We start from the raw sequence: 15,748 nt of genomic DNA on the forward strand, positions 1-15,748 counted from the left end.
CTGTTGTGGTTCCACAGGGTGGCAAGGATGTTATTTGCCTGGAAGAAAACCACCTCGTTCTTGTCAAGTTTCCTCCCTATCTTGACCATATGGCGACGGTTTCTCTTGACTGTACCACAGACTCCGGTGTCGTGTTGGTGGAGGAACCGAGCGAGAAGAGGGCTAGTGTACCAGTTGTCCAGGTACAACACATGACCACGATGGAGGTACTCCTTTATCATTGTCTTCACCACGGCCCCTGAGAGTCCAATACTACGATCTTCTGTTATATCTGTCTGTGCGCCCGTGTACAACACTATGTCTTGCACATAACCAGTCTTACAGTCACACATAACAAAGATCTTGAACCCGAAACGGTGTCTCTTGCTGGGTATGTACTGGCGAAAGGAAATATTGCCTCTCCATAACACAAGACTCTCGTCTATGACTAGGTCTCTGTAAGGATAAAATGAGGAGCGGAACATTTCCCGTAAATGATCAAATACAAGCCTAATTCTCCTCATTTTATTAGTGTTATTAGCATTAGCTGGATCTTCTGCATCAAAAAAGTGGAGGCGGCCGAGAATCTGCTGAAATCTATTACGACTCATCACCTTTCCAAAGAAAGGTGTGATGGTCATTGGGTCAGTGGTCCAGTATGCCGGTATTTGATCTTTCTGACAACACCCATCAAGAGAACCGGGGCAAAAAATAAGAACATCCCAGAAATTGTCACAGGATAGTCATATTGCTGGGAATGCCTGCTGGTTGTACCCAGACGTTCAGTTTCACGGCGCTGTGTTCGTGAAAATAGGTTTGTCTGCTCCACTATGCGCCCCACAAACGCCTCCCCAAAGAACAGGTGGAAGAAATCCACCCTAGTGGAACCCGCATGCACACGTGGAGCCGTGCAACCAGACCGCCACTCCTCAGTGAAAGGGTGAATGATGGGAGTGAAATTACTCCCATCTTCCCAGTTCCACGAGACACTACCGTCTCCAGCCTCGTCCCCATCGTCGCCTTCGTTAGGGTCGGGAGGTGAGGGTCATGGGCAATGAGCGTGCTGACTCTTTGGTGAGAGCTGGTGCCTCTCGTCCTTCCTCACCTCAATACAGTGTACCATCCGAGGATTTACGTGCAGCCACTGTGGAGGCTGTCCGTCTCTGCTGGCAGCAGAGGTGGGATGCAGCAGGGGCGAACAAACTCTGCAGCATTCATAGGATCCTGGGAGATGGGGGTTATGTGTGACTGTCCCGACAGTTGAAAACAGCTTTGGCTCGTCTCCGGATCTGCCATACTAGGCTGACCCGTGGTTTTTTAATGGAAAGGGCATCCCCTCCCTATTGTGATGGCTGTCTGGTTCCTTTGACTGTGCGGCATCTCCTTGTCGAATGCCCCAGTCTTGGGGACCATCGGCAGTACCTTTCTGGGTGCTGAGCTGCCGATGGATCGTACCTTCTTTCCTCGGTTCATGGGGAAGAGGCTTGTGCTATGGGGGGAGGCACCTCCTCTTTTGTGTTGAGTTCTGGCCTTTTCCACAAGCTGTAGGGCTTTTCCATATTTTAGTTTGTATTTTAATCATAGTGTTTTAATTTTAACCCATATCTTTCCACCATGTTTTTTAGTTTTGGTTTCTTTTATTCTTTGATATTGTCCATTTGTTTTATGCATTGTTTATCTCTGCTTTTTATCGTTTTTTATAAATTTTCACTTTCTTTTAATTTTATGTTCGGCAGCATATGACCTCTGCTGTTGCGCAGCCATGTCACATTTTCTTTCATTCATTCATTCATTTCCAGACTCCTGTGGTCATGCCTGTCCTCCCCACTTTTCCTTTTCTTAGTAAAGGTATACTTTACGGTCTGAGTGGATCGACTTAGATCCAGCTTCTCAGGGCGTGAAAGGTTTAAGATATCCCCTTTTGAGTTTATTTAAAAAGACTATGACTGATCCAGTTCAGTCACCAACTGTGATCTCAGGATGGATGGCGATCACAGGCTTTGGAGGGGCCTGACACCCTACATGTGGACATACACTAGGGCCACAGAAGGTGCAAACTGGCTTCACAACAACCTTCATGATTCGAGTAATAGTAGCACAGAGGTGAAAATTTCATTACAAACACTGGGACTGCTCAGGAGCTGAACAGGGGGAGTGAAGGGCGCAAGATTGCCTCGTGACAGGGGCTAGGGCATGGCAACAGGTACAACCCAGGTAATCATTGACCCATTCAAGTGGACATTCCCAGTCACAATTGTTTTTATTCCAGGTATGATTGGCCTTCCAGTCATATTGCCAATGTCGGATCGATTTCCTCAAGAAAAGACTTGGCAGTGTTGCACATTCATCATCCCCCAAAGAAAATATGGTATTATGGTAGGTTAATGTTAGGTTAGGCCTAAGATGGGCATGACATGACCACCTTAGGCCTAACCTAACCACCACGAGCTGACTAAACTCACTATCTTCATATTCACTACCTGTCCACGTTTTCGAGCAACTGACAATCCCCACAGATCCCAGTCCCCTTGTTACCTTTTCCCACACAAAAAACTTAGATTTTTTTTTTTTTTTTCAGGTCATGAATACAGGAGCTATAGCACCACTTTTTTCTTTTATAGTAAGCTAAACGGACGTGGCAAGATCTGCTGTAGGTCCAGATAGATAACACAATGATGATCTTTGTTCCTGGCAAAGTCCATCATAGCTCGCTGTCCCTCATCAGCTGATTTCTTGTGTTCCTCTAACTTTGCCTCTTGTTTCCTCTTCAGCCCCTGGTCATCAGCATTAGCAGCTTCCTGGCTGATGCCTTCAATTTGTCACAAGTGCTGCAGGTATCAGTCGTTGGGAACTTGAAAGCAGTATTATATTCCTCATTGAACACTTTTGTTTAAAAACTTGACGTCGCTCTTTTTACACCAGGGTGTTCTGTGTCCATCCATGTTAAGTGCATTGTGTGCAGGCATTCAACACTAAGGTTGGTGTCAAGGTACCGCCTGTGTCGCGACTTGGCATGTGTGTAGTGGCTGGTTACTGTTGGCAGGGACTTGATGTGCTGCCTAACACACTCCAGTTCCTGGCCTTTTATCGTGCGTGCCATAGAATCGGGATTACATCCACGTAAATCAGTCTTTGGGGTAACAGTATCACCTATTTTCTCCAGAGAGGTGGCCACACGGCATCTGGAGAGGCCAAAAATAGATAAAAATCCCTGTCCATACACCTGGTACACAGTCCCTGTGTACATAATAGTGTACTTCAGATCAAAACTACGTGCAGAGCCAGGGGCTGTAGGATTCTTAGACTTATGTCTACGTTTCACTTCAACTTTCTGCACCAGCTTCTGAATGAAGGAATTTTGAAGGACAGAATCACCTATATCTCAAAATTCTTGAAATACTGCATTAATCACTGGCATTGTCACTGTATTAAGTTTCTTACAGTTTCCTACAGTAGATCTTCTGCAAAGGGCCTCTCTAGGCCTGTACATCCAGCTCTGGAGTGCCGGTGATGGCGGTGGCGGAGGCATTTGAAATTATTCTGTTGCACTGAATGCTGGCTTTGTAGCTGAAAAATTAATTTTGTCTGCTCCATGCTCTATCTAGATTTTTTCAGACTCTTGTACGGACTTTGACTCTACTACATATTGTGGTAATGCATTCCAGTTGTCCACCACTCTGTTGCAAAATGAATTCTTCCTCTTTTCAAGTCTAGCCCTTTCCTTAAATATCATCTTGGGATGTCCTCTTGTCCCTCTGTCTTCTCAGCACAAATATATGTTGGAACACGTCCCTGTCATACACTCCTATTAGTAGTTTGTAGGTCTCTGTCATGGCTCCTCTTGCCCTCCTGTATGCTAGTGTTGGTAGTCCTAGTTTCCTCAGTCGGTCTTCGTAGTTCAGGTCCTTCAGTCCTGGTACTGGCTTGCTTGCTCTCGTTTTTACTTTTCCCACAGCATCTATATATTTCATTAAATATATATGGGGTCCACACTTGGTTCGTGTACTCCAAGTGCGGCCTTACTGATGAGACAAAAAGATGTTTGAAGATTTCCTCATCCAGCGATACATATGTCCTCCTTATGAGCCCCACTAGTCTGTTTGCCTTACTTATCTTCTCCGCCAGATGGTTAGAAAAATCTAACTAATCAATGACAATACCTACAATATATCCTTCTCAGAGTTTACTTCTGTCATTTTTTCACTCATGCTGTATCCTTCATTTCCTGTATCACACTTACCAATTTGCATATATTTGCATTTCTTCGGATGAAACGATAGTAACCTCCTCCTAGACCATTCCTTCGTGGAATTAATGTCGTCTTGAAGCTGTTTCACATCATTCTGGTTCTTGCCTTGCCTATATACTTTGGTGTCATCTGCATATAGGTATACTTAAGTCCTACTTTTTAGTACGTCCGGAAGATCATTTATATACAAAACAAACAGTAGTGGTTCCAACACAGATCCCTGATGGACACCGTTTGTTACATTGTGCCATTTACAATTACGCGTTGGCCATTTACAATTACGCGTTGTTTCTTTTTTCCTAAAAAGGCCCCTGTCCTCTTCAGGCACTTCTCAATACTGTAACTCTTGATTTTTTCTAATAACCTTTTGTGGGGCACCTTATCGAAAGCCTTCATAAAGTCATAATATATGTTACATCCACTGCATCTTCCTCCAGTATTTGAGTTCATTCGTTGATGAATTTAATGAGTTGAAAACGGTTGAACGCCCTGGCAGGAACCCAAATTGTTGTTTGCTGAATAGCAGATTGGATTTCATATGCTGCATAATTCCTTCCCTAATTAGTGAGTCCATCAGTTTACACACCACACTTGTGAGGCTTACTGGTCTGTAGTTCCCTGGGTTACCACGCTTTCCACGTTTAAAAATAGTAGTTATGTTTGCTATTTTCCAATCTGTCGGGAGTTGTCTGTTGATGAAGGAATGATCGAATATTTCCAAAGATTCAGCAAACTTTTCACATCCCTCCTTGATGATCCTCGGGTTCCTTATTCGTATTTAATTTCTCGATAGCTACTTTTATCTTTGAGACTGGAAACTCAATAACTGGCATTGCAGGTACTATAGTCGCGGTGCATGACTCTGAGGTTGATATTATCGTGCTCTGGCAACCCACCATTCAAAAGTGCGTCTGATTTCGTGTAAAATATGAGACGCATGTGATTCGTGTATAATATGTTTGTGTATAATAATATTCGTGTATAATATATTCGTGCATAATAATATGATTCGTGTATAATATGACATGAAATCGGACGCAGTTTTGAATGGTAGGTTGCCAGGGTACGATAATGACAACCTCAGAGTCGTGCACCGCGACTATAGCTTTATTAAGAGTTTGGGTACGTCCCCTCCTGGCTCCTCAGTAAGTACTTCACTGAAATGTTTGGCTAACACATCTGCGTTTTCTCTGTTTTTGTTTTTGTTGTACTGTCGTTGTTCATATACAGGCCTGGTATACCTGTTCTTCTCAAATTTTCTTGAACATTCTTCCAAAATACTTTTGGATTTTCTTTCGCATGACGTCCCATAGTTCGTTCCTAGTTTTTTTTTTTTTTTTTTTAATCTTCCTCGTTTCATTTCTTACTTGATTGGTAGTTCTTCTGTATTCCCTCTCTTCTTCTTGCAGTTCCCTGTTATTGGCATCTCCAAAAATTCTCAGTTGTTTTAGTCTTGGCCACAGACGCCTTTTTTTTTTTTTTTTTTTTTTTTTTTTACCATAATTTCTCATTCAGTGGTAATTCCTTGTTAGACCATTTCCTTGTCATTAATTTATCCTTCAGTTCAGGCATCAGCACACGGTGGTCGTAAAACCCTAGCTGCAACCTGTTTCTTAGTCTTCACAGCAACATAGGCCTGCTCAGTATTCCTGCCTTTCTTTGCCACATTTCTAATCCATTTTTCTTCGGGACTAACTCGCTTCCTGGTATGCGATGTTCCAGCAGCTTCAGAGTCACTACTAGAGTCACTCATGATAGCGAAATTAATACAGAAAGTCTTAAAAACAGCGAAAAACAAGTATAATCCCACGGCGTGTGTTTGTTTTGGTGGCCAGAGCTGAACTGAGGCTCATATACAGTGACCGAATAGTTGAAAATTTCCCTGTAAATAATAGGACTTTCGACTTTATTGCCAGATCCACTTCAAACGTAGTACTCTCGGGAAACTTGGATGTTCGAGGATGACTGGTATACTGTACTTAACTCAATTTCAGTAAATCCTGGCAGACGGTACACTGTCATCCTAAACCCCTGTACATTGCATAGGTTGGTTTAATGTCAAATCACTGATTTTTTTTTTTCTTTTAAGTCAAACTGTTTCATCTATTCCCGAGTGAAGGCACGACGTGGCAAATCATTTCTCACTAAACTTGTTTCGACATTGCCGGTATGAGTGGATGACAAGAGTGCTGTGAGAAAAGAAACACTCTTCCTAGTTTCCCTGGCCACCCTACATGTGCAACTAGTCACGAAAACTTTCAGACCTTTTACCACACCCTTGGTATTCTCCAAGATGAAGCTGGCAGTTGCCCCGCGCAAATACAGCCACACTTCACCCCCTTCTTCTCGGGGGCAGGATGGCTCAGTGGTGGAGCGTTCGGCTGGGAATCGAGGGTCGTGAGTTCGAGCCACGCCTGGTAGCTGCCTTGTCGAGAGGGGTAGTGCCCTCCTGTCGCCTAGCAGAGCTAGATGATCTAATAAGGTCTAGCTTGGGGGAACATTTCCGTTTTTCCTCTGCTCCTGATCCATAAGCAACAATCTGACACCTTTGCTGCCTGGTATGCCAATGTCATATTTGCTCCTGAGATCAACATCGAGCTTGCCAGTCTCGAAAGCAAACTCTGGGGTCGTGGACCATTTGCTCTTAACAATGCCAAGTACACAGAGAAAGCCCATGCATCAACTCAACCTGGCTAATATTTCCCGGACCTCAATCTTGCAATACTGGTACTTAGATGAAAAATCTGTTTACTACTGTGTCCACGGGTAGGTAAACAAATCTCGATGACTCAGTATGGCCAGAAAGGAATTTTAGCAGGTCCTTTCAGTACGTGGGAAATATCTGCACAGTGAAGCATTACTAAGTCTCCATAATGAATGACAGAACACAGATCAGTCAACTCTCCCCTAAATCTAATGAACCTCTCCCATCTCTCAGTTCTACTTCACTGTCATCTGTTCTTAGAATCTCAGCCTGGACTGTGAAAAACTGTCCTGCATAAGATTATCCACCGCAGGATTATTCATGTGTGTTTTAAGACCTGTGTATATATGACAGAACTCTTACAATATTCCAGTTCTGTATTCTGATGATGATGCCTGTCCACCAGTACTTGATTTTAATATGCTTACATGCTTACCCATGATGTAATTTTTATGTACAGTGTGAATGCTCTTGCCTTCCTTAATTCTGAACTCTCTGTCAAAGATATGGTCAGACAATGCAACAACAACGCCTAGCCTATTTGGATATCACTGTTACATTACTGGAAGAGAATGTTGTCCACACACACCATTGTGTTGTAACTGGAAGCAAGTATTCTCGACCTTTGTCAGTTTTCCTGTTAGGATTTGAGACATCATGGTCTCAGTTGTCATGCCACAGCGCCAACTCAGTTGTTTGGGCTGGACTTATCCCCCACTGTTTCCACCACCACAGCCATCAGCCTCACTCAAACTAGACACCACCTCCATGTGGGAGCATTTCAAGATGGTTATGGTCCCCAGCTCAGATTTCGGCTCAAAATTCTGAAAGGATATCATAATCACTTACACCCAGCACCCTTGCTGAAGTTCAACTTGAAAAATAAGTATTTTTCATTCTCTTTAGCTCACCACATCATCATCAGTGACTCTGAACACAATTATAGGAAAGCTCTAAATAGGATTTTAATCCTAACTGGAACCTCAGAGTATGTTAGTTATCATAGTGTTGTGTATGGAATGTAGATGGCGTTGGCGACGAAATTTGTCGTCTGTATGTGCGACAAATCATATGATCAGCCCCTCTATGTCGTTTTAGTTACTGTTCTGGTTGGTGAGCCCTTTTTTCTTCTCTTATTTTGCAACATTTTTTTCAGAAATTCCTTGGTATTTTCAAAGTGCTTTCCCGTGAGCAGCAAGTGTCCAGTTATCTTCTTTACTTTCTATATAGGTTTGTTGCAATTCCTTATTATTTCTTCTCTTCACCATGTCCGTTACATTCTAATACAAAGTGCTCTAAGTTCTCCCCAACCATAAGTTTGTTACAAATCTTTGTTGCCACTGAGTATGTCAGATTTGCTAGTTTCTGTGCTTTTCAAATTATATTGCCTTTGTACCTCTTAAAGCAATTTTTCTTTTTTAAAATATCAATGCTCAAGTATTTGATTGTCTCGACTGCTTTTGTTCCTTCTGTTTCAGCTGGTTGGTTGTCCATGTTGAAGATGATAAATTTACTTTTTGTTTTATTTCGCTGTAGTCCACTTTCCTTACGTACATTAGTCAGTCTCCTAATATTTGCCATAGCTTCTAATGATAACTGTGAATATTGTAGTCCATCATCGGCGAAGAAGATTGTATCAAACATATACGTGTCATCCCTGTACCCAAGGCCTGTATTTTCCATTTCTTGTATTTTTTGAAAGTTATTTATTTAAAGAGTGCTGTGGATCTCGTGCATCCTTGCCATATACCACTTGTTATCATTATCCCTTTTTCTGTGTTGCTTCTTAAACATACTTGTGTTCTGTCAACATTGTATACATCAGCTATTACATCAGTCATATTATCACAAGCTCTTGTTTCTTTCAGTGCATTTATAATCTCCTCTCGCTGTATTGAATCATATGCCTTTTTAAAATCAACTGCAACCACTATTATAGTTATCTTATTTTTGTAACTCATCTTGTTACAGTATTTTGAGTATGACTGCAATTCGCTGCTTATGTTGTTTACACTTAATTGATGTTTTGTTTTATCTTTCAAGCTTGACATAAATATTTTGTAGTCTGTATTTGTAAGGGCTGTAGGTCTAAGTCCTGAACTGTTGGTTTGCTTTTTTTTTTTTGGTAACATTCATATCCTTGAATTCCAGCTTTCAGAATTTCTCCTTGTAATTATTTTATTAAAGCAGTATGTTCATTTTTCCACACATTTTTCACTTCTTCTCAGTGCCTTGTAGCATTCTGGTGTTACCGCATCTGGACCTGGTACCTTTTTATTTTTCAAGATTGTTAATGTTTTAGTAATTTCTTCTTTGCTGATGATTGGCTGCTCCGTGGGTGTGGCTATCTCACTGTTCTAATTACCATGTCCTTATGCTCTATTAGTGTGTATGGAATGCTATATTGATTTGTAGTATCTGTATTTTGCTCAGTTTGTTCATCCAAGATACCTTTATATATTTCTTCCTCTTCTGTATTCCACCAATACTTTATTCTGTTTTCATGTTTTTAGTAAATATCCTTCCAGAAGTTTTCTAGGTCTTGAACTGCATCATCTGGTTTCCAGGTTTTCCTCCCTCTGTACGGTACTTTTCACCTTTGTCCTTGTCAGAATATGTTTGTATACATTTCAATTTGTCTTTCTGTTTCCACAGTCTTTTGCTTTTCTCACAACTTCCCCTTATCTCTTATGTCACCCTTTTCTCGTGTTTCATTATTGCATCCTTGATCGTATCTTTTACGCTCTTTTTTGTACCTTATACTTATTCCAAAGTCTTCCTTTTCACCTCATTGACTTCATTCCGGTTTTCTGTTAAATTCTTCCTTTTCTTGATTTCCCTTCCAATTTCGTCCCACACCCATAGTGGTTCAATCCTTTCCTTATTTCTCGTATCTTTCCTTCTGTACTTTCTGCTTTTTCTTTCCATGATTTCCCCAAACTCTTCCATATTCTCTGTCCCATTCCACTCTCTTTCCACTTCCTCTGTGTATTTCGTTAGTGCTTCTTTGTCTGTTGTATAGTAGATATTTTCCTGCCAATGGTTACCTGTGTATGTTCCAGTTTGCCTTCTTCCTTTAGTTATAACCTCAATTAAATTATGATCTGATAGGTCCACTTCATCTTTTAATTCATCTGTTTTCATTGTTTCATATATGTCATAAAATTTGTGGTTCACTAACACAAAGTCTGTTGCACTTTTTGAGTCTCTTCTCTCCCATGTCATCTATCCATCATACCTCTGGTCATTGTTTAATAGAGTAAGGTTATAATTTTCCATCCAATTTATCACATCTCCCTGTCTGTCCATTTCCTGCTCTCCAATAACACAAGGTACACGTTTGAGGAATTGACGTTTCACCATTATCACAACTCTGTTGTTATCATTTTACCTTCTGTATACATGAAAAGTAATTGTTTATAATTCGTGAGATATAATAATATGCATACATGTTAATTTACAGTATAAGAGTTTTCACTGATATATTAGTGAAGGGTGACTCTGCACTGAGTGACAAACCAAAGGGTTTCCTGTACTCAAGGAAGCTATTTACTGTGCTGGATGGTAATTAATGCGCTCCAATCGGATTGAGCCTGTGCAGGTTTATATCTCAGGGGTGGTTGGGGTTTGTTGTTCACGGAATGCCACTTAGGGATGAGTGAGGCTGGTAGCTCTCATCTTAAATGTCAGGACCAACTTGCCTAGCCCTGGGCTCCTACGCTCCTCATGGGGCAACGCTGGAGTAGATGATGAATGAATGAAATGAATAGTGAAGGGATCAGTATAAAGAAATTACTCTTGTAGTTTAGCGGTGTATGTTGTGAGACGAAGTGGCCTTTTCTGCTATATTGGATGCACGAAAACATAGCCGTTTGCACTTTTGTGCTGGGAGAGTGGGTTTGACAGCGTTTTAGCACAGACATATGGTGTTTTTGGACCTTCATTTTGCCTTGTGCATACCGCCTTGTTGCCCTGTACATCTTTCTGGTGGGTTCCGAGACTCGGCCAGGTTTGTTAGCGTGGAGGAACAGCCTTGTGTGCCGTAATCTTGAGTGGCTGTTGCAAAGGGGCTTCGTCATGGCGACGGGTCGGATCCAAGATGGGGTCCCTCAGATTGCTGGTAATGGCATAGGGTGTCCTACATGTCTGCCAAATGCAGCTCGAAGGAATATGAGGTAGTGGACAAAGGCGTTGTCGGTCTACCTCCCTACATCAAAAACAACTACACCAGCAACTCCCACAGCAACTGATAGACAGCCCCCTCCCTGATCCCTGTCATGTTCGTTCCATGTCTGTCTGGCCAGCCATTTACAGATTCACTTCCTGATGCAGGTATTGTGCATTACCTAATTTGTATCAAGGATCAGGCACCTGTATTACCCAACCAGAGTGAATGCTGCAAATAACAGCTCTCTTTTTGGCAAGTGTGTGAATGAGGACAGTGCTAGGGTGGTGGACAAGGGTGCTGCTATATGTGTTGGCCTGGAGTGGAATCATGTGCAGGGGTCTACCTGAGGATCTCTGTCTAATGACATCATCTGGGGGTTTTGCTGTCACCTGTAGGATTCCTATTTTCAGATAGACGTGGCATATGAGTATGGACAGATAGGCCCAGTCCAGTGTCCTGTGTCACAGGAGGAAGTTAGGCAAAAACTTATATTTTCCAGGGTACCAATTCAGAGCTGATAGAGGTTCTTCACCTACCTTGATGCCTGCATGGTGATAGCTCTAGCACCAAGGAGGATTCCCAGGTGCTCTGATTGAAATTTAGGGGACAGTGCCCTGAGAAGGTACATTTGGGTCATGCATTCATTGCTGTGGGACAGTATATCTTTCCCATCTTGCGATGTTACACCTGCCATAGTTTGGACATGGTGCAGTGTCATGGAGAAACAAGGCCAGGTGCTCCAAATGCAGTAGCTTTCATTGCCTGTCTGATAGAGAGGTGCAATGTCCTTGTGACGCTAAGTGTTACTTTTGTGGGGATATGCACCAGGTAACTCCTGATCTTGCCTGGTGTACTGGAAGGGATTACAACTTCATGACCAGTACTGTCAAGGGACCCTGACACTTTAGGCATACCAGCAACACGTAAGTGACTTAACCCTCTGTGATGGGACTGTTGCACCCAGTGTTCCTGCATCCTCCTCTGGGCGACCTACTAGAAGGGTGGATCCAAAGGTCTCCTGTGTGTCAGTGGCTACACCCAGCAGATACCGGTATGCCATTCAGGGTGACCACTTAGATTTAGCTGGGGACAAAAGTGATGTAGGGGTGACGAGTCTCGTACCATGGTGGTGGGGGTGTCAGCCCATCTTTCCTCCTCATCAAAGTTGCTCATCCATGCCCTGTGCATGCAAGTTCCCAGGAGCAGTGGTAATGGAAGGCAGTTGGCCAGTCCTCAGAATGATTGGTTTGATGATGGACTTTGTGCTGAGGGACAGTGAATGGCTTCTCATCCTTCCGAAAATGGAACATGAACTTCAGGACAACCCTTCCCTAATCGGATCTGCCCGCCGTCCAAGCTTTCTTGCACAGTTATTGGGGAACGAGTAAATTACCCCATATGGGATGGATAAAAAAGTTATGTGGGTAATGCATGCAGTATGAGAGGTAATGCATGCAATGTATTACTGAATATTCACATAAATTATGTACATTTTAATGAACAAGATGTAAAACCATGTATCCTATATCATACTTGTTACTTAGCCACCATATGATTAGCGGATGTGTACATGTCAGGACTCCATATTATAATAATCTATCTATCTATCTATATACCTAGGCTGCTTCCCCCAAGGAAAGGGAGGTAGCCGAGACAGGACGACTCACTCTCCATTTACTCATCCATTCAAACACATTCATTCGCATCTTAGCCCCAAATACAAATCATAATAGATAGGAACACAAATGTGTAGCCTTAAAGGTAGTCAAGCTAGGTGGGAAAGGAAATGTGTTTGCATTTCTGTAAGGAATGCCAGATGTGCACTGTGTCACCGGAAACACTACATACACACAGACACACGGGCTTCTCTAACATTCGAACATGTGTGCAGTACACGTGACACAAGCCCTCGTAGAAAAGGAAGGAAGGATTAGAGAGTCAGAAGGGGGCTAGTGATAGTAGCGACAGGTGGTAAAGAGAAGAGGGGTCCAGCGAAAACTTAGCTAGTAAATATACTTTCCTGTGCAATACACACAGAGTTCAACTTAAACTTTTCCTCAAAGATAATAAGCTACAATCAAGACTCTGCATCCATCTTTAACTTCTCCTGTCTTCGACTACACGATAACTAAATTCATTCTCAAGATTCACAGACTATAGGGTTAAGATCAGCGGCGCAGCCAGAAATATAATTCGGGGGGGGGGCCATAAACCTAGCCCCCCCCCATGCCTCGCACTTAAGGACGCACTGCACTATACATATTCCGCAGTTAAGAGTTCCACTAAGTTCCCTGTAGCTATTTATGCTAAAAAAATTCACTGAGAAATATGTTTTTTATAATCATGAAAGGTTTTGTCCACCTATTGCCTTGTAAAAGGTACAGTTCCTGCTAGTAAGAAAGGTCCACCAATGATATACTGCCGAAAATCACCAGTATACAGTATATCATCACAAACTGGCCAGTTGCATTTTTTAGTTCCTCCCCTTTCCAAAAATTTCATTGTACAGCTCTTTTCCCCTACTTTTAACACTATACGAATACTGTATGTGCTTTCTTGCCGTAATTCACATCACATTTTCTCTCTTTAGGGCATGCATGCTACCTGAAAATGAGAACTATCTACTTGTTGACACCCAAAATCACCAAAAATACAGCAGACTATAAAATATGGTAGTGTATAATGCATGTAAAGTAGGTTTTTCCTTGTGAAAATCACAAATGAAATTGTTGTCACAACTCACCCTGGGTAAAAAAAAAAAATAAAAAATGGTGGGTGAGTCGGGACAATTGTCTATTAACCAGGGCATCCCGTCGGTGTATGGGCACTTTGCAACGTTTTGTCACAGCTAGACCTGTCGACGTACTGGTATGTCGCGCAATTGCAAGGTTCATAATTTGCACAATTTTCAATTTTCGCGTGTGATTTTTGGTACGTATACACGGGACACCTTCCTCTATTTCTCTACAAGATGTCAGGCAGTGACAATGCCTTACCCCGCATGACCTCCCCCCCCCCACATGCCATTGTCTCGGCAGTTCACCTGTTACCAATGACCTGGCCAATAAAGGCATTCAGCACCAGAGTGATTCCCCAATCGATGATAATGTGGAGGACAAAGTTTACATAGCATTAGAGGAAGAAACAGTCAGAAATGATGATCAGGTAATGTCACCAAAAAAGGTCAGGTATGTTGATGTGTGAGTGAGTGAAACAATTCTTATATTGCCTATATTACTGTTTGAAAACCAATATACTCTTGTACTACATATACTGTAAATTCGTACCAAATAAATAAATAAATACCGTTTATGAGTGGTGTGGAATAGTTACCCTCCCACAGAACTCATTTTCTTTGGAGCCAGCCTGATAGAAAACCCAGTAAGAAGTACTGCAATCTGTATCGAGTATTTAAAACGTCAGGTGAGCGATTTCTCTATGAATTTTCAATGTTTCTCACCAAAAGCGGAGGTTTGAGCCAAATTTTTTTTTTCCAAAATAGGTCGGGACTGGGGGGAGTCAATGGTGGAAAATCAGTCGGGACGTGACGGGTTAATCCTTCAGCACTGGTCTGCTGTAAAAATGCATTTTCTGGATAAATCACAAAAAAACTATGACAACTGAAGATTTCACCCACCAAAAAGTAGGCCTTTAGCTCTAAAACTGACTGTGCAAGAAGAAAATTGGCAAAATATGTGTATTTTCAAAAATGAAATTTTACAAAGGTCAAAATGCTACCCTTTCATAATTGCACATTTTTCATACATTATTTGTGGTTCTATAGAAAACTAGTATTAACAACATCTGTAAAATTGGGGCAGGGCTATTGAATTGACACCATAAAATGGAAATAACTTGGCATTTGGCACCACAGTGCCCATTGTTCCAACCCACCCTGTGTCCCTGCACTGTCCCAACTCACCACACACAGTGCAAATGTCTATGAAAATCCATCTTCGGTTAAATTCATCTTAGTTCACTGATGATTAGTTTACTGCAGTGATGGTTGCCACACAGGGCACATGTAGCTAAAGCCTGAAATATGTCACAAGGAAAATCTTAAGCAATCATTGGCTTCCAGTTTCTGCGTGCACCTACACTTACGTAGAACTCATGGCATGACATTATCATTTGTTATTATTACTGGCAGTAATAATATCCTCTACAACGTAATGCATTTGCTAAACTTAAACTGACCTTTTAGAACTTGAACTCATGAAGTCCAATATACCTGATTGCTGAGGCTGCTTCCGTTTCATAATAAAGTGATCCAGGACAACCCACGGAATATGTGTTTTCACTTCTTGTCACAGTAGTACGTGCAAGTAGCGTAATTAGCAAGTTGTATGGACTGGCAACTGGTGCAGCATGATCTGATGAGAGTTAATTGTTGGCATGATAGTTTATTTTTCTTGCCAATTCTGTCACATGTAGGCCTACATGCCCACAGGTACTCCTATTTAATTTCATAAACCTATTAGTAGCGTAGTTTCCCGTTTTGAAGATAATATGTCATAAGGTGCATAAACAAAGTGATATTTCGCAAAGCGGCACACGTTTCTTGCTTCCATTCCTGCCTCTCTCCTCACTCAACTGGGCACGAATGGCTCCCCATGTGTAAATTCGAATACCTGTCTCACACCTAAAG

This window comes from Coenobita brevimanus, chromosome 20 (genome assembly GCF_032717465.1).
Source record: "Coenobita brevimanus isolate Jiangsu-jjx chromosome 20, ASM3271746v2, whole genome shotgun sequence".
NCBI classification, from domain to species: Eukaryota; Metazoa; Arthropoda; class Malacostraca; order Decapoda; family Coenobitidae; genus Coenobita; species Coenobita brevimanus.